Source organism: Macaca thibetana, chromosome 16 (assembly GCF_024542745.1).
Source record: "Macaca thibetana thibetana isolate TM-01 chromosome 16, ASM2454274v1, whole genome shotgun sequence".
NCBI classification, from domain to species: Eukaryota; Metazoa; Chordata; class Mammalia; order Primates; family Cercopithecidae; genus Macaca; species Macaca thibetana.
In genome coordinates this window covers 32,671,141-32,691,226 of record NC_065593.1, presented here as the reverse complement: position 1 = coordinate 32,691,226, position 20,086 = coordinate 32,671,141, and positions in this window count along the sequence as shown.

The following is a 20,086-nucleotide window of genomic DNA, read 5'->3' as shown; positions in this document are numbered from 1 at the left end:
TCATTAATAACATGCAAATAGTAACGGCTACCAACTAAGGATTTTGTGAGGATTAAATGTGATCATATGTATAGTTAAATCCTTAGTGTAGTGTTTGGCACTTAGTAGATCCTTAATTAATGTGAGTTCCTGCTCTATTCCCAACCAGAGAACAAGCACCAAGCCCTGTGGATTTCAGAAGGGGAGAAATCACTGACGGGTGGGGTTTTTGGATTGAGGCTGGAGAGTGGTGATCCAGAGGGAGTTTCTATACACGGCTTTATTGTGCCCTGTGGGTTTTTCAGCTTCTTCTTTTTTTTTAGTCTCCCCTTACTTCCTCCCCTCCCAACACACATGAAGACAAACAGCAGGTGCCCAGAAAGTATTTATTGAATTAATGCAGAAAATGAAGCCCATTTCTTTGTGGCTAAAGATAGCAGATCCCAAACCAGGCTTCTCAATGGAATCACCTGGGATCTTTTTAGAAATCTACTTTCTTGCCCCTCAAATCCAAAGTTCACTCTGTCTCACACACACACTTACTGATCAGAATCCCCAGGCTTGGGTTCAGAACTAATGTTTTTTAAAGCTGCCCAAGTGACTCTGACTTGTGGACAATTTGGGATATCCTGGCTTAGGATATGATCAAGATGATAAACATTTAATGTACTTTGAAAATAATTGATATCAGATTATAAGATATAAACGTTAAACATTCAACTGTAATTTAAATATTGTTTATAAAAGCCTGTGTTCATACCCATGTTCCACTCCCATGTTTGCTTAACCACATGGGGGAAATATTGGAGTTGGGGGTGAGGAAGGATGCATGTCTCAGTGGGGCTTGGAATTGGCACTGGAAGGAGAGCTTGGCCCAGCTCACAGACATGAAGCAACCAAAAGGGAAAGAGAGAAGGCCGGGCATGACCTGCAAAGCCACAGAAAGAGCTGGTTACTACATCCACTTCCTTTGGCCAGAACTCCACCTCCATGGAGTCTTCAAAGAGCTTCTCCTGAACTCCCCACTCCCCAGCCTTGAGAGGAGACACAGGAGCTGGAGGAAGCAGCTTTATCCCTCACTTTGTGGTTCAGCCCAGCCTGTTTTCCAAGGAGTAAAGGGCAGTGGAAGGACAACTAAGAAAATAATAATAACAAATGAAAGCATCTCTGTGGAACTTCGAGATGGTTTTGTGGTTTTGACATCCTTAGTTTATTGTGTCTGTTGTGCTTCTCATTACAAGGAACTACATCGTCTCTTTAGTGTGACCAACACGTGCTGGGTCCCTGCTGTGTGCCAATCCAACCCTGTAAGGTGGAGGTCATGAATGTTTCCATTTTACAGATGGGGAACTGTGGCTCAGTGAACCCAGATCCCTTGACCCCAAGGCTCATGATTTTCCCCCATGCCTTCCTGGGAATGGCTCCAGCCGATGGAGCCTGGGGTGAAGGGACCGACCAGCTCCCTGAACCACACCCCGTCCTTCTCCTTGTGGTCCCTCAGCTCTCCTTTCTTGTTGCTTCCGCCCCCATCCTTTTCCTGAATGGTCCCATCCCTCCTCAAGTGTGTGTCTGGTGTCATAGGAAGCTCCTCTTTCACCCACTCCTCTACCACATGCCCTGTTTGATTTGACTTCATTCCTTCGCTTGTCTATTCATCTACCAGATCACCTAGCAAGCACTCGGCAGGCTTGGCCAGGCATTGTGCTGGACTCAGGTGTCCAGAGGTGAAGAAGACCTTTTGGAGCTCCCAAGCAAGAGATGGCAGGACATTCAAGGCCAATACACTGGGATCAGTGCTCCAAGGGCAGAGAAGAGAAACCAGCCTCCAACTTGGCCCTGTGAAAAGTGGACGTCTCTTGTTACTCATGACAAGGGTCCAACCAGAATGGCTAAAACCACCCACACTCTGGGGGTACCTCAAGCACTAGGGGCAGAAGCTACACTGAGGATGCCCAGCAGATCCGTTGCATGGGCCACGGGCCTTCCTGGGTTGCAAGGGTGTGCTTTCCTCTAATACTCTATCTGCAGGGCACCTCAGGAGGCTTCTGTATTCTGGTTAACTTTCAGGTCCCTCCAAATGATCTGTCTTTTCAGAAGGGCTCCGCCTCCTTCTAAGTGGTGTTTTTCCCTCGAGTTCTGTCCATCCCATTGTGTGTGTGTAAGACAGCAAGAGAGATGGAGGCACACACGCATGCTTATATCCCATCTCAGCCTTTCTCCGTGGCTGGTCTTGGGCAGTAACTGAAGAGCTGGAGTTCCCATTCTATGCAGTGAGCCCTACCCTTGCCCTGTGTAGGGAGCATGTGGGCAGTCGCCACAGGAGTCCCTATCTTGGTGGGGAAGAGAAGGCATGCTTATTGTGCATGACTTGAGAGCTCTCACCAGAGCCTAGGCGCAGGAGAAGAGCAAGCCAGCGGGACAGGAAGGAAGAGGAGGAGAAAAAAGGACAGACCTTGACAGTGGGATGACCAAGGGAAGAATCCTGGGACAGCCAACAGCTGCCACCTCCCAGGAAGACAGGAACCAGGGCCCCTTGACAGGAACAAGACTCCCACCCCCAGTGGCTGAGCCTCCTGCCCGGGAGGTTGGCTGGATCCAACCAGGCCAGGGTTGTGTGTGTCCCCCAGCGGGGACAGTGTTGGCAGTTCTAAGGTCTCAAGGGCCAAGGGGTTAAGCGGGCAGCAGGAAAGTTTGTGGTGTCAGCGCTTTTCTCCCTCTCTCTCTGTCATCCCGCACCCTGCCCCCCGACAAGCCCCCAACCCAATCCTCCTCCTCCTGTCCTGCTCCTCCTCCCTTTTCCATTTGGAAGAAGGAGGCTTGCTGTCTTTGTATTTTAACTGTAGCAAAAAGATTAAATTGTTTACGAGCCGGGAGCCTCTGCTGGTTGGATGAGCCGGAAGAGACAAAGATAGACATTCTAATTCTCCCCTGTTCTCCAGGCCTCCGTCCCCCTGGCTGCTGCTAATTCTTTTATCTGCCCCCAACACTCCAGGCATTATGTGCATTCATAAAAAAGGGGGGGGAGTGGAGAGAGCCCTCGCCGAAGCCAGCAAAATTACTGTTCTCTGCGCGGTTTCTCCGATAGCAATCTCTTGAATGCTGATTACTTTTTTCCCCTCTCCCCTGCCCCCTCCCTCCTTTCCCAGCACCCAACATAAGTTGGTCTTTAACCCTTTATCTTTAGCAAGCAGAAAGACACGGAAAACATCTCACTCAGTGGGTGGAAAAAAAAAAAAAAAAAAAGCAAGGGGGGGCAGGGAAAGAAAGAAAAAAAAACCCAGCACAGAGAAGAATTACTGTTATCTCCTCACCAGAAGAGGAACAGCAGAGATAAGGGAAGCCTGAAGAATTAAAAGAAACGTAGCGTTGGGGCTCTAAATTCACGCCGAAGCTGGTTGTATTTGTCTGTCACGGGGGTTCATAATTTTCCGAGGTTGTTTTGATAGACTTATTGTGCGGACTGCATAGAAAACTCATCAGCATTTGTTGCCTCTGAGCGTTATTGTCAGAGGTAACTGCGTGTCTATAGACTGGGGGAGATAATGGCTGAAGTAGAAAGCAGATAAAGCCCAGGCTCTTCTCATTAAGGACTATCTCTACCTCCGCAGACCGGCCGGGATTGAGTGACTGGGGCGGCAGCACGGGGCATACATTATGCCAGCAAAAGCAAAAGGCGGCGGCATGAGTGCGGGCAGCTGGAGGACCCCGCGGCCCTGGATGAATGGCCGAGAGGAGTGCTTGGATGGTGTCCGCAGCATGGTCGGCTGCAGGGGTGCCAGTCGGGGGCACCCAGGGGCTCCCTGAGCTCTGGGGGTTTGTGGCAGAGCAATGGGGAGGGTGCAGTGCAGACAGTTTTTTGGTTCCATTCTGACATTGCACAGAGGGGGAAATTGAGGTCTGGAGAAGGGAAGGGGTGTGTCTGAGGCCTCCCACTGAGGGAGGGCAGAGCAGGTTCCTGTGATTCTGGGGTCTTTATCCAGATCCATGCCTCCCCTGTGCAGTGGCTGAGAGATGGGAGCCTCCCATAACCCAGCCCACTGTCCACGTGGAGATGTGGAGGGGTCATATACAGTTAACACCAGCTACCTATGGCCCCTCCCTCCCTCCCTTCCTCCAGCACATTTTCATGGAGTGCACATGAGAAGCCAGGCACTGGGGAATGTGCGGGCACTCTGGTCAGGGGCGCTCTGTGTGTAACCCCCCCAGCCATCCTCCTCCCTCCATCTACTATGGAACCACCTTCTCCAGCAAAGGGGGCAAGCAGACCTGGGCAGAGAGGCTCAGGTCTCTTGAGTGTCCTCAAGCCAAGCCTAAGGCCAGATGGGGACAAGCTGTGCAGTGAAAGACTAAAGGCTGGGTCAGTAGAACTGGGCTTTGTGTAGCCGGGGAGGAGGACCCTTCTCTGGCCCGTTTTCCATCTGTGAAATGGGAAGAATAACGTAGCCCACTTAATAGGGTGGTTGAAAGGACTGATGAAATAGCTTATAGAAGGTTTGTTAGCTTGTTGCCTGGACACACTAAGTGCTCGGTAAGCCTGTTACTATCTTTATAATGATCATTCCTCTGGTGGCCCTAAGGACCTTCTGGACTGCCCAGCACTGCTTCCTTCATCTGACCCAGGGTGGGGCCTCCAGGGAAAGGCGTCTGAGCTATAAGTGAACGTTTTATCCTTGTCACATGCTCCCACAAAGGGGAGGCCTTGACGTTGTCTGAGTCCGTTCCTCTCAGTTGGTTGATGAGAACTGAGCCCAGGGAAGAAAGGGCCCAGCTCAGGGCACACCGCAGGCTCCAGGCAGAACTGGACAAAAGACTGGGTCTCGCAGCCATGGGAGAACCTTGGATGCTTTCTTTGGCAGCATCCTGACTTCTAGGTTGCTTCTGCCTGGGAAGCTGGCCAGGCGGCAGAGTGCTGGTGCATGCTCGCAGCCATCAGGGGAAGAGGGGACCCAAGGCCCTGCCACCAGCCCCAGGGGCCCTGAGCCCATATCTGAGGCTGTTCTGGTCTCTTGCCTCCTCAGAATGACCTGGGCCAGGCTTGGGAGTGCCAGTGCTTTTAGCAGTTGATTGATCTGCATTTGGTTTGGCTCAGGCCAACTGAGAGGGGCAGCATCAACAGCACGGGGATTTAGTGATTGAGGGGGAGATGGACTACAGACTGGAAGAAGGGCTCCAGACAGACACTGGGGAGTCTAGAGGGTCAGCCTGGGGGTCGCTGACCACAGAGTCTGCAGTATGAGCAATCAGGAGCCACTCTGGCCCTCTAGGACTAGTGGGGAAAACCAACACAATGTAAGTTCTTACAACCAGTGGAGTGAGTGAGAAAACTACAGGAGTACAGACGAGGGAGGAGCCAGCCTGGTCCAGGGTGGGGAATGGAGAGTCCAGGGGACAGTTGAGTCAAGACTCGAAGATTAGATAGTGGACACAGTGAGGAAGGGCATTCCAAGCAGAGGGAACAGCCTGTGCAAAGACCTGGAGGCAAAGAAGAGCGCGGGATGAGTGGGAACAGTAAGGAGGAGGGTGTGTGCATAGGGGAGGGGGAGGCATGTTGGGAAGCACCTCAAATGCCAGAGAAAGAAGACAGGGCTTTATCCATTGCTTCAGTGGGAGCCCCTGAGTGTTCCAAATAGCTGGAAACGCTCACCTCCTGGAAAATTGGGCTCTACCCATGACCACTGCCCTCATCAACTCCCTGCCCCCCACTGTCCCCAGCTGTCACTAACTCAATAAGGGGCTAACTGATGGCAGAGTCTGGCAGGAGTGGCAGAATGTGGAGCAGAAAGAGCATAGACTCCGGAATGCCTGCATCTCATGGATTTAGAGTTAAATCTCTGCTTCAAGTTGTGTGACTTTGGGGGCTAGGCACGTAACCTCCCTGGACTCAGTTTTCTAATCTATAAAATAGAGACAACATCTGTCTCCCAGCGTAACTGTGAGAATTATCTGGGGATGGTGTGAAGTGCCTGGCATATCGCAGCCTTGAAACAAATGTCACTTCTCCCTCTCCCACCCACCACACGCTGCCAGTATTCCAGCTGGGGCATTGTATGTTTCCTGGTACCTTGTCCTTGCCTTCTCGGGCAGTGCTCACCTGCAGGCAGCCCTGTGGGCTGTCACTCATCATCTGCCCTGTGCCCAAGCACCGTCTCCCTTGCTTTTGCTGACGGTGATGTCCTGGCATTGGTCCCAGCCTGTCCTCCTTGGCAGAACACCTGGCATTTCACTCCACCCTCGCCCCCAACCGGTAATACCTGTCAGCCCAGCCTTGCCAGCATCCCTAGATGTGCCTACATCTGCCTAGACCCACAGACTGTTCCCTAGACCCTTTTGGCTGTCCAGGCCAGATGTGTCCCTAGTCCACATGTCAGTTCCGCCCCGTGTAACACAGCTAGCTACTGGGAGGTCCTGGACCCTGGAAGGTCTCAGGGTTCCCCTGCAGCTTGGGTTGGGTGCAGGGGTAGATTCAAGGTGGCAGGCTCAGCTCAACCTCACAGAGAGTTATGGCTGAGAGTCAGGAACTTGGCTGAACCCTGGCTAATGGGCTGTGTGACTGTGGGCAATACACTGGCCCTCTCTGGGCCTCAGATTTTTAACCAATAATTGGAAAGCATCCATCTCTAAGGCCTGTTCCGGTTCTAATGGTCTTGGATTCTAGGAGGAAAGGGCCAGAGGTCCGCGGCAAAGGTCTGTAACCCCCTTCCTCTGTGCCCTGAAAGGGGCAGCAGGAAAGCCTCGCATCCCAGCGCAGCCCCGCCCCCGCTGTCTTGGCGAGGCCCACACCCTCTCTTCGGGATTTACAATGGGCTGAATTCATTTGCATGACAAAATTGGCTCGGGTATCCAAGTGTTGCGGGAAGACAAGTGTAACATTACGCAGAACAAGCAGCTGGGAGGAAGGTTACCGCCGACAATGAGGGAACAAGACGCCCACCCACCCGCTGCCTCTGCCAACCTTTCATCCGCAGGCATGGGGGGCTGCCCAGGGGCGGTGTCAGGGGTGGGGGAGGAGAGATCTGCAGGCCTGGGAGATGGTTGCCTGCCCAGGGGTCTGGGCCAGGTGGATGGGTCAGATGGGAGGGGGAACTCCCCCTCCTAGGGTCTTCTCAATGTTAGGGTGAAGAGGCTTCCTTTGCTATTTCTAAATGCCTCCACCATTTAAATGGTCCCAAAGTTACCTCCCCACTCTCAGGACTTGATAACACATGAACTTAACCACTCATCCACTCACCAGTCCACTCGTCTACTCTTTCATCCATTTATCCACCTGCCACCATCCATCCATCCATTCATGCATTCACTCATCAATTCACCCATCCACTCATCAATTCACCCATCCACTCATCCCCCCATCCATCTGCCTATCCACTCATTCATCCTTCCCACACACTTTCCCACTCCCACCCACTCACCTATACACTCATCTATTTACTAATCCCTCTGCCCACCCATGTGGCCATCCATCTATCCTTCCATCCACCCACTCCTCCACACACTCATCCACCAGTCCCCTCATTAGTTCACCCATCCACCCTTGCATCCATCTAACAAAACCAGATGTTGGACATGTGTTATGTGCCAGGTACAGTACTGGGGATTTCTCTGTGCCTCAGCTTCCTCATCTATAAAATAAAGGTAATAATGGGATCTACCTCACAAGCTTGACCCCAGCCCAGACTAAGTGCTGTATAAGTGTTTTCTGATGTTAATCTTATTAGGCACTGGAGAATCTAAAGGTAAATAAAACAGAGTTGCTGCCCCCACAAAAATCACACACTTCCCAGGGAAAAATGCAAGAAAACTGGCATTAGGGTCCCTCGTGGGATGTGCTTATCTGTAAGGAAATATTAAGGGTTGGGGGAGGGCCAGAGCTTGGGCATCCTGTCTCATTCCAGGCTCTGCTTGGGAGGTAGGAGGGGATAAGAAGTATTGTTATTGATCTTTGTATATTACAGATGAGGAAACTGAGGCCTAGGAGAGTTAAAGGACTGCCCAAGACCACACCAGTGCACAGAGACACCAGGACTGAACGCTGTGTCTTCTGACTTGTGGCTTCCAGCAGCCTGGATCGTGCTCTTCTTACCTCATTTAGGTAGCAAGAGAAGGCTGCTCCAAAGCTACCTTACTGCCAGGTTGCAGGAGCAGAACCAAGATGTTCAGATCCCTTGAGGAAGAGAATGGCTCAGCACGAGGGGCCCTCACCCAGAGAACTGGGTCTGCTCTGAGCCCCTTACTTAAAGAGGGCAGCTGACCAAATGAGGTGGGCCTGCTCAGGGGACTAGGGTTGGGGGAAGGTGGACATCCATTTGGTCTTTGGAACTGAGGCCTGAGCAATGCATTCTGGCTGTGCTATGGGGGGCACTATGGAGCTTGACCTCAGCGTAGAATGTGAACTCTGCTTAACACGCCTGAGGGCTGCCTGGAGCACAGGATGGAGATGTGCTGTATGCAATCCTAAGCAGTGGAGCCAAGATCAACCCATGAAAGCTGCAGGAAAATGTGCCTACATAAAATGTACAGGAAGGCATATTTGATCATTTCTAACTATAATAATCAGTTCCCACCTCACAGAACTGTTCCAGGCAAAGTGGTCATGTCCTTGTCACTAAAATCACTAAGATGCTAGAGGGGCACACTGTGGTAGAAGAATTGTGGCCTTTGGAGCATGTCAGGCCTGAGTTCAAATCCGAATGTTTCCTGATGCTATCTGTGTGACCTCAGGCAAGTCACAGAACTTCTCTGAGGCTAGTCTGAAAAATGGGAATTAGAAATCTCCATCACAATAGTTTGTGAAAATCCAGTAACAATTCCCAATGCTTAACAGTGTGCTGGCCGGGCGTGGTGGCTCACACCTGTAATCCCGGCACTTTGGGAGGCTGAGCGGGGTGGATCACTTGAGGTCAGGAGTTTGAGAGCAGCCTGGCCAACATGGTGAAACCCCATCTCTACTAAAAACACAAAAATTAGCCGGGTGTGGTGGCACGTACCTGTAATCCCAGCTACTCGGGAGGCTGAGGCAGGAGAATTGCTTGAACCTGGGAGGCAGAGGTTGCAGTAAGCCAAGATGGTGCCACTGCACTACAGCCTAGGCAAAAAAAGTGAGACTCTGGGCTGGACACAGTGGCTCACGCCTGTAATTCCAGCACTTTGGGAGGCCGTGGTGGGCAGATCACCTGAGTCAGGAGTTTGAGACCAGCCTGGCTAACATGGTGAAATCCCATCTCTACTAAAAATACAAAAAATTAGCCGGGCCTGGTGGCGTGCACCTGTAATCCCAGCTACGTGGGAGGCTGAGGCAGGAGAATCGCTTGAACCCAGGAACGGGAGGTTGTAGTGAGCCGAGATTGCACCATTGCACTCCAGCCTGGGCAGCAGAGCGAGACTCCATCTCAAAAACAAAACCAAACAGAACGACAGTGTTCTGAGTAAGTCTTCCTCACAACCAATGTGTCAGACAGGTCCTTTAATTGTTTAAATAAACTTTTCACTTTAGAATAATTTCAGATATATGGAAAAGTTACAGAGATAGTGCAGAGAGTTCCCGTAAGCTCCCCACCCAGCTTCCCCTACTGTTAACATCTTATGTCAGCAGTCAGCATAGTATTTTTTGCCAAAACTAAGAAACCAACATTGGTACATTAGGTCCTTTAATTTTTAATGATCTCCACCTTACTAATGAGATTTCAGAGGGACCAAGAAACTGAGCTTCCAGCCCACAATCACAATGCATTATGACACATTCAATGAGATGCAATGTAGGAGAATGCCCAGCACTGATGTCTTTCCCATTCCAGAAAACCTAGGTGGGCCTGGGCTCCACTGTCTGTCTTATTAAGAGGCCCTGGCAGGCTGGGCCTCATCTCTGCACCTGTGTCCATCTTCCCTGCAGTGTCACAGCAACAGAATAAGTGGCACCAGAGAGACCACCCACGGAGAGCACGGAGAGATTGGCTCTGACCAGTGCTTATCAGCAGGCACACAGTAGGTGCTCTGTAAGGATTTGTTGCATAAATTGACAAATGATCAGTGAAGTAATGAAGTAGAGAGCATTTCACTTTGTGTAGAAGACTGAATTCAGGCACTTCCAGGAGCTTTTCCAAATGGAAAGCTCCGGGAGCCCGAGATGACCAGTCTCCTCCCTTGCTGGGCTCCGTTCCTCCCCTGAGAAACTGGAAGCACCAGTTTGCATCCTGCGTACAGCAGGCGCTCAATGCATGATGCCGATATTAGTATCTCCACCCACATTTTCCCTTGGTCCCAATTTCACCTCCACTTATTTAAATTTTATTTTACCCTGTTGTGCATTTTCTGCAAGCTGCCTCCAATCCTTGAAGGGGTTGTGTGTGTGCATGTGTGTATCCATGCTGGTACATAAAGAAACCAAGAGGCTGGGCGAGGTGGCTCATGCTGGTAATCCCAACACATTGGGAGGCCAAAGTAGGAAGATCACTTAGCCTAGGAGTTCAAGACCAGCCTGGGCAACATAGGGAGACCCCATCTCTATAAAAAATATAAAATTAGCTGGGTGGGTGGCACATGCCCGTAGTCCCAGCTACTTGGGAGGCTGAGGTGGGAAGATCACCTGAGCCCAGGAGGTCAAGGCTGCAGTGAGCCATGATTGTGCCACCGCACTCCAGCCTGGGCAAAACCCTATCAAAAACAACAACAAACAACAACAGCAACAACAAACACAAGCATGAAAAGAAAGACACTGTGGAGTCCATGACTGATGGTAATAATGGGGTGATAATGTGTCGGAGGTGAGATTAGGGGGTGGTCCTCTACTTTGAGGTTCCCCGGGGGCATGCCAGGCCTCGTGCTGGGGCTGCTGTGATGGAATGCCTAGCCTCTGTTTTCAGGAGCTCAGCGCCTGGCAGAGGGGTCAGCCAAGGATGCAGCCCATGACACCGGATGTGGTAAGAATCCCCTGGGGTCAGCCTGGGCGCTGCAGTGGAGGGTCCTCCAGGCACCTCTCCCCAGCATCACACAGGCTGCCGCATTGCTGTGAACCAAGGGCTCTTAGGTTCACATGGGAACCTCCTCCCCACTTCTCTCCTTCAAAATCCTTCTCTTCACTTCCTGGCCCTCCCTCATCTCCTCCTTGTCCCCTCAGCAGCCCCACAGCTTTGTGGTGGCCTCTGCCCCGCAGTCTCAGGCCTCCTTGTGGGAGTTTGGGTTTGGCTCCCTTGGGAGACTGTGAGAGCCTCGGAAAGAGGAACTTGGCTCCTCCCCAGCATCCAGTGTAGTGCCCCTCAAGTGGGAAGACGCGAAAACGTCCCTCAAAGACTTGGCACTCCAATACATATCTGGTCTTGGCCCCAGTGGCAGGAGCCAGCAGCAGGTCTGAGTTTACTCATCTGCAGGGCGGGAATGAGAAAGGAGGGCATGCCCCGGCCTGGGAAGATAGGCCATCACTGAGAGGGTCGCCTCTGGGGCTGCTACTGCTCTCCCCTCCTCCATGGTGACCCTGGGATCTCTTAGAGCAGGCTCAACTGTATTCCTCAAAAGATATGGCCAAAACCTAAATCCCAGTGCCTGTGATGTGACCTTATTTAGAATAGAGTCTTTGCAGATGTAATTAAGGATCTTGAGATGAGATCATCCTGAATTCAGGGTGGGTCTAAATCTAATAGCTGGTTTCCTTATGAGAGACAGAAGCGGGAGATTTGAGACACAGAGGAACATAGAGAAGAAGGCCATGGGTGAAGACAGAGGCAGAGATTGGAATGACGCCCAGCTACAAGCCCAGGAACACCAAGATTGCCGGCAGCCTCCAGAAGGTGGGAGAAAGACATGGACTAGATTCTCCTTCAGAGCTCCAGAAGGAAGCAGCCATGCCAACACCTTGATTTCAGACTTCTGGACTCTGAAACTGTGAGAGAATACAATCCTGTCTCTTGAAGCCACCAAGCTTGTGGCAATTTGTTGCAGCAGTGCTAGGAAACGAATGCCACCCCTTTCTCAGTATCTTGGTTCACCTGTCCCCAGCATGATTTTTTGGCAACCTCTTAGAACAATGAGAGGACATCACCCATCCTTGCCCCTCAATCCAAGGACTGTGCTGGGAGATCTCGCCAGCAACACTGCCACCTAAATGCTCGTAACTTCCAGCCCACCCCTCCCTGTGCCTCAGTTTCTCCATCTGGATAGTGAAGAGTCGGGTAAGTTGATTTCTAAGGTCCTTTCTATCTTTAAGAGTCCGTGTGACCCCAAACTATAAAGCTACTAGAAGAAACCATGGGGGAAATGCCTTATGACGTTGGTCTGGGAAAGGGTCTTTTGGATAAGACCTCATAAGCACAGGCAACAAAAGCAGAAGAAGAAAGTGGGATGACATCAAACTGAAAAACTTCTGCCCAGCCAAGAAAACAATCGGCAGAGTGAGGTACAGAATGGGAGAAAGTATTTTCAAACTATGCATCTGATAAAGGGTTACTCTCCAGAAGATGTAAGGAACTAAACAACTCAGTAGCAGAAAACTACTCAGGAGACTGAGGAGGGAGGATTGTTTGAGCCCAGGAAGTTGAGGCTACAGTGAGTCATGGTCATGCCACTGCACTCCAGCTTGGGACCTTGTCTCAAAAAAACAAAAAACAAATTATTTGATTAAAAATCAAGCAGCAGACCTGAATAAACATTTCTCTAAAGAAGAAATGAAAATGACCAACAAGTATATGAAAAAATGTTTAACATCACTTTTTTTTTTTTTTTTTTTGAGACAGGATCTGGCTCGTCACCCAGGCTGGAGTGCAGCGGTGCAATCTGGACTCACTGCAACCTCCACCTCCCAGGCTCAAGCCATCCTTCCACCCCAACCTCCTGAGTAGCTGAGACCACAGATGTGTGCCACCATGCCTGACTAATTTTTGTATTTTTTGTAGAGACAGGGTTTCGCCATGTCGCCCAGGCTGGTCTCAAACTCCTGAGTTCAAGTGATCTGCCCACCTCAGCCTCCCAAAGTGCTGGGATTGCAGACGTGAGCCATTTCATTTGGCCCTAATATCACTAATCATCAGGAAGATGCAAATCAAAACCACAATGAGATATCATTTTACCCTAGTTAGAATGGCTATTATCAAAAAAGACAAAAAAATAACAAGTGCTGGTGTGGATGTGGAGAAAGGGGAAGTCTTATATACTGTTGGTGGGAATGTAAATTTGTATTGCTACTATGGGAAACAGTATGGAGGTTCCTCAAAAAATTAAAAATAGCTTGTAATCCAAGCACTTTGAGAGGCTGAGATGGGAGGATTGCTTGAGCCCAGGAGTTCAAGGTTGTGATGAGCTGTGATTACACCACTGCACTCTAGCCTGGACAACAGAGAGAGACCCTATGTCAAAAGAGAAAGAGAAGAACAGAAAGACAGGAAGGAAGGTGGGAGGGAGGGAGAGAGGGAAGGAAGGAAGGAAGGAAGGAAGGAAGGGAGGGAAGGAAGGAAATGGAAAAGGAAAAAGGAAAGGAAGGTACTATGATCCAGGAAGGAATAGAACTACTATGATCCAGTAATCCCACTACTGGGGATATATCCAAAGGCAATGAAATCAGTATGTCAAAGAGACATCTGCAGTCCTATGTTTATTGCAGGGCTATTCACAATAATCAAGATATGGAATCAGCCTAAGTGTCCATGGTGGATGAGTGAAAAAGAAAATGTGGTACATAGAAACAATGGAATACTATTAATCCATGAAAATACAAAATCCTGTCATTTGTGGCAACATAGATGGACTTGGAGGACATTATGTTATGTGAAATAAGCAAGGCACAGAAATTCAAATACTGCATGATCTTATTCTTATGTAGAATCTAAGAAAATTATTCTTGCAGAAGTAGAGAGTAAAACAGTTGTTACCAGAAGCAGGGAGCTAGGGGTGAGGAGTCGGGATAGGGAGAGATTAGTCAACAGATACAAAGTTATGGTTAGATAGGAGGTGTTCTATTGCACAGTAGGAGGGCTGTAATTAATAGTATTGTGCCAGGCACAGTGGCTCATGCCTGTAATCCCAGCACTTCGGGAGGCTGAGGCAGGAGGATGGTTTGAGCCCAGGAGTTCAAGACCAACCTAAGCAACATAGGGAGACCCTGTCTCTACAAAAAATAAAAAGTTAGCTGAGGTGGAGCATGCCTGTAGTCGCAGCTACCTCCCACCTCAGCCTCCTACCATGCTGGGATTATAGGCTTGAGCCACTGCTCCCGGCCTCGCTTTGGGCTTTTCTTTCTTTCTTTTCTTCTTTTTCTTTCGAGACAGAGTCTCACTCTGTTGCTCAGGCTGGAGTGCAATGGCTTTATCTTGGCTCACTGCAACCTCCGCCTCCCAGGTTCAAGTGATTCTCCTGCCCAACTTCCCAAGTAGGTGGGATTACAGGCGCCTGCCACCAAGCCCGGCTAATTTTTGTATTTTTAGTAGAGATAGGGTTCCACCATGCTAGCCAGGCTGGTCTCAAACTCCCGACCTCAGGTGATCCGCACACCTCAGTCTCCCAAAGTTCTGGGATTACAGGTGTGAGCCACCGTGTCCGACTCTCCCTGGCTTTTCTAAGCTCTCTCCATTAGTCCTTACAACAACCTTGTGAATTAGGACTCAATACCCCAATTCTACAGAGGAGGAAACGAAGAAGTTGCGGGGATTGGCTTCCTTGGGCCGGGCCAGGGATTCTGCAGAAGCGGCAGAGGTATCCCCGTGTGGCGTCCAGCTTGGAGAATGGGGCACGGTAGGGGCACACTCCTGGTGAGGGTGAGAGATCGCTTACAAGGAACTGAAACATTCAAACTTATTTAAGGGGAAAGGAAAGAGGGAAGAGAGAGAGAGGGACGGAGGAAGAAGGGATAAAAGAAAGACGATATGGGGGGATTTATGGGAGGATTCAGGGATCTCTGCCACCGAGAGTCCACTCAGGCCCCCCAGTCCCCATGCCGTCCCAGTCAGCTGCAGATGCTAAATTCTCCTCAGCAGCCTGATCTGGGGGAGGGCACTCTAGGAACACGAGATTGGGCCTGTGATGTTGGGCACGTGACCAGGCGGTGCCCAGAGCTCTGCTGACCGCACGGGTGACCTCAGTGAGGAGCTGCCCCACTTAGGCCCTCATGCCTGTCTTCTGCCAAGTGAGGGCTCTGGCTCTCGGCTGAGAAGATCCGTGACCCATCCGCTGTCTCTAATTAATAATGACAGCAGCACGGCTTCCCGAGCACTGCACTGTGGCCCTGAGATCAGCGCAGAGCCGGCTGCCTGGGCTCCAATCCCCACACCACCACCTTCTAGCTCTGTGGCCTGAATGAGTTTCTTAATGTCTCCAAACCTTCATTTCCCATCTGTGAAATCGGGATATTCTAGCTCTCACATAGACTTTCGAGGATCAGCCGAGCTCATGCGTCAGTGGAGAGCTGGGGACACAGTAAGCCCTCTTTCTACAGATAGTTTTTGCCATCCTCAGCATCATGGTTCTGTTCATTATTCTTATTCCTACAACACTACCAACACTGAGGACATACCAAGCACGGTACTAAATGCCTTCTTAACTCGTTAGTCCCAATGGCCCCAGAGAGGAGGAGACCGAGGCTCTGAGAAAGCACTCGGCTGCCCACATCAGACCCCTGGTCCACGGCAGAGCCCTGCCCACCTGCCGAGCTGTGTGACTCCCAGACCTCACTAAGCCAGAGCCCCACAGTCTTCCAAAGACAACAGAATCTTCCCACGTTCAGTGGGAGGAAGGAGGAGGTATTTATTGGGTACCTATTGTGTTCTCATGATGAACTTTAAGCTTTACACCTGACATAGGTGGTTGGTCTAATTATTTTCAAGGTAGAGAGGAGGAAACTGAGGCAGAGAGGTTCTGTAGCTTACCTACTGCTGCATGGTAGCACCACGCTGCCCACACTGGGGCATCTGGCATCTGACATCAGAGCCAGGAGCTTCCCAGACGGGAGCGCTGTGGTGTCTGAGTGTGCGGGTGGGAGCGTATCAGTAGGGGGTCAATGTTTGTCTCCTCCTTCCTCCCACTGAACTGACCGCAGGGTGTGGGCATGCATGTGTGAGAGTGTGCCCTGGGGGGTGTGTGTGTGTAAGAGAGTGTGTGCTGGTGTGTGTGTGTAAGAAAGTGTGTGCTGGGGTGTGTGTAAGAGTGTGTGCTGGTGTGTATGTGTGTATTAAGAGTGTGTGCTGGTGTGTATGTGTGTGTTAAGAGTATGTGCTGGTGTGTATGTGTGTAAGAGATTGTGTGCTGAGTGTGTAAGAAAGTGTGTGCTGGGGTGTGTGTGTGTGCTGGTGTGTGTATGTGAGAGAGATAGAGTGTGTGTATGTGTGTGAGAGGAAGAGCGTGTGTGAGAAAATGTGTGCTTGCGGGTATGAGAGAGAGGGAGAGATGGGGAAGAATGTGCCTGTGAGAGAAAGGTATGCTGTGTGTGTGTGTGTGAGTGTGTATGTGTGAGAGTATGAGAATGTGTAGTGTGTGTGTGCATGAGTGTATGTTCGTGTGTGTGCATTTGTGAGAGAATGGTGTGTGGTGTGTGAGTGTGTGCTGAGGTGTGTGTATGTGAGTGTGCTGGGTGTGTGTGTATGTGAGAGAGACCGGGAGAGTTAGTGTGTGTGTGAGAGGGAGGAAGAGTGTGTGAGAGAATGTGAGAGACTGTGTGCTTGCAGATGTGTATGTGAGAGAGAGGGAAAGAGACGGGGGAGAGTGTGTGTGTGTGTGCCTGTGAGAGAGAAAGGTATACTGTGTATGTGTGTGTGAGTGTGTATGTGTAAGAGTATGAGAATGTGTAGTGTGTGTGTGCATGAGTGTGTGTGTGTATGTGTGTGTTCATGAGTGTGTGTGCATTTGTGAGAGAGTGGTGTGTTTGTGGTGTGTGAGAGTGTGTGCTGGGTGTGTGTGTATGTGAGAGAGACCGGGAGAGTTAGTGTGAGAGAGGCAGGAAGAGTGTGTGAGAGAATGTGAGAGACTGTGTGCTTGCGGGTGTGTATGTGACAGAGAGGGAGACGGGGGAGAGTGCGTGTGTGTGCCTGTGAGAAAGGTATACTGTGTATGTGTGTGTGAGTGTGTGTGTGAGAGTATGAGAATGTGTAGTGTGTGCATGAGTGTGTGTGTTCGTGTGTGTGCATTTGTGAGAGAGTGGTGTGTGTGTGTGGTGTGTGAGAGTGTGTGCTGGGTATGTGTGTATGTGAGAGAGACTGGGAGAGTGTGTGCGTGAGAGGAAGAGTGTGTGAAAGAATGTGTGCTTGCGGGTGTGTATGTGAGAGAGAGAGAGAGAGACGGGGGAGAGTGTGAGAGTGTGTGTGCCTGTGAGAAAGGTATACTGTGTATGTGTGAGTGTGTGTGCGTGTGTATGTGTGAGAGTATGAGAATGTGTATGTGTGTGTGCATGAGTGTGTATGTATGTGTGTGTTCGTGTGTGTGCATTTGTGAGAGAGTGGTGTGTGTGTGTGGTGTGTGTGTGTGCTGGGTGTGTGTGTATGTGAGAGAGACCAGGAGAGTTAGCATGTGTGTGAGAGAGGGAGGAAGAGTGTGTGAGAGAATGTGAGAGACTGTGTGCTTGCGGGTGTGTATGTGAGAGAGGGGGAGAGTGTGAGAGGTTGTGTGCCTGTGAGAAAGGTATACTTCTGTGCGTGTATGTGTTGAGTGTGTGTGTCTGTGAGACAGAGTGTGCGCGTGTATGTGTATGTGTGAGAGGAGGAGAGTTTGAGAGAGAGAATATGTGTGGTGTGTGTGTGAGTGTGTGGCCACGGATGGGGGCCCCTGTCTCCTGGGTTCCTTATATCAGGGACAGTGTCTGTGGGGTGTGGGTGGGAGTCACGGGGAGGCCTGGGAGCGGGAACTGGGAGCAGGCACCAGCCTATTAATGCCGCCCTCCTGAGGTGGGTGCAGATAAGTGGCCCCAGGGGGACGGGCCATGGGGCTTGTTGCCATGGGGATGCTAGCTGTGAATAGAGGCCTAGAAGTCCAGCTCAAGCCTCCCCTTCCTGGCAGGAGAAGACCCCCAGCTGGGATGTGTTTGTCTGGGAAGGGAACTGAAAGGCCATCCCGTCCACGCCCCCGCCGCCATTATTTAAAGCAAAGGCCTCCGTTCCTTCCATTTTCCCTCAGGAGGGCTGTCCTGGGTCAAGGGAGAAAATGGCTGTCTTGATGGTCCCGATATTGGGGAACGGTGGGTCCCCTTGCGGTTGGGTGACTAGGGCAGGCAGGGAAACACATGTGGTTACGCAGCCACACCTGTGTTCTAGACCGTACAGCCAACCCCATCCAGAGACCAGACCCCTGCTGGCATCGGGGACGCCGAGAGGTTCGGGTGGGTTCCCCAGCAGGGGCAAGATTATATGAAAACCACCAGCTCTCCCGAAGTGGGCTCTACCTGGAGTCAGGACACCCGAAGGTTTTCGTTAATGTTTTCTTGTGAAAATTTTCAAACATTAAAAGCCGGAGAGAGCATTTAATGAACCCCGAGTACCCACCACTCAGTTGCAACAATTATTAGCTTTGTCCATCTCGTTTCATCTGTCCCCTGTTTTTTCTTGGTTTTTTTTTTTTTTTTTTTTTTTTTTTTTTGCCAGGGAAGTTGAAAGCAAATCCCAGATATCAGATGAGTTCGTGTGGAATGACTTCAGTAAGTACCTCTCAGTAACTGGCCATGCCAGGATCATACCTGAGGAAATGAACAGTAATCCCATGGTGAGTGTCAGCTGATGCTCAGTCCCTCTTCACCTGCACCCCGCCTCCCTCCGTAAATATGTAAACCCACACTGCAAGAGTGGATGTAGGGCCATGTGGTGGGGCAGCTTCTGTGTTTTAGCTTTGGAGCCTTAAGAGGGTGAGGATTCTGGCCGGGCGCGGTGGCTCAAGCCTGTAATCCCAGCACTTTGGGAGGCCGAGACGGGTGGATCACGAGGTCAGGAGATCGAGACCATCCTGGCTAACACGGTGAAACCCCGACTCTACCAAAAAATACAAAAAACTAGCCGGGCGAGGTGGCGGGCGTCTGTGGTCCCAGCTACTCAGGAGGCTGAGGCAGGAGAATGGTGTAAACCCGGGAGGCGGAGCTTGCAGTGAGCTGAGATCTGGCCACTGCACTCCAGCCTGGGTGACAGAGGGAGACTCCGTCTCAAAAAAAAAAAAAAGAGAGTGAGGATTGCTTTGGGTGGATGGTTTGCTTTACGGGGCCTCCCTTTCCTCCTATGCCAAAGGTACTGACCTCTCCCAAGGCCGTCGGGAGAATTGAATGAAATCGTATGGTACAGTACTGGGTACATGGTAGGGACTCAATGAATGGTGGCAGTGCTTAACGATGTTAGAATCTGAAGTTCAGAGCAGGAGAGTGACTTGCTCAAGCTCACACAGCTCAGAGTGGTCAAGCTAGGATGGAAGCATAGGTCTTCTAAGTGCTCTGGGATGTGCATTCAGCACAGCCTCCTCACCCCCTCTAATACTGGCCTTGTCTGCCACAATGGAAATGACACAGAAGGTGACATCAACAGGTCCCTTTTTCTCCATAGCCACTGGATCGTGGTGCTGTGGGCTGAGCAGATGATTGATAGGACATCACTGGGCCTGGCTCCAGGAGACTTGGAATGAGATCTTGTCCCTCTCTGGGCCTCAGTTTCCCTATCTGTACCACAAGGGCATTGACCTCCACATGGTCTTTGAGACCTCTTCCAGTTCTGCTTTGTTCTGCTTTGTTTGCACCAGGGTTAGTAACCCTGGGAATGGGAGAGAGGGAGATACTTGAGGCTGATGGGGAGTTTCACAGCAGCCCAAGACCCCAGGCTGTAGGACAGTATGGGGTGAGGGTGATCCTCCTGTACTGGAGATCAAGGATGGGGTGGCCCAGCTGGGTAGACATGAAGCTCCCCCACCCCCACTGGATTGTGAACCTCCTGAAATTAGGGCTGTGACTTGTACATTATAAGTATCACATCCCATTGATGTAATGGATAGAACACTAGCTAGGAGATCAGTAAGGAAATAGAAGACTTTAAAACACTGTAAACCAGCTAGACCTGACAGACACTGCTTTCTAACAGCGATCTAAGAGCACATTCCACCCAACAACAGCAGAACACACGTTCTTCTCAAGTGCACATGGACCATTCTCTAGCATAGATTGCATCTTAGGCCACGAATC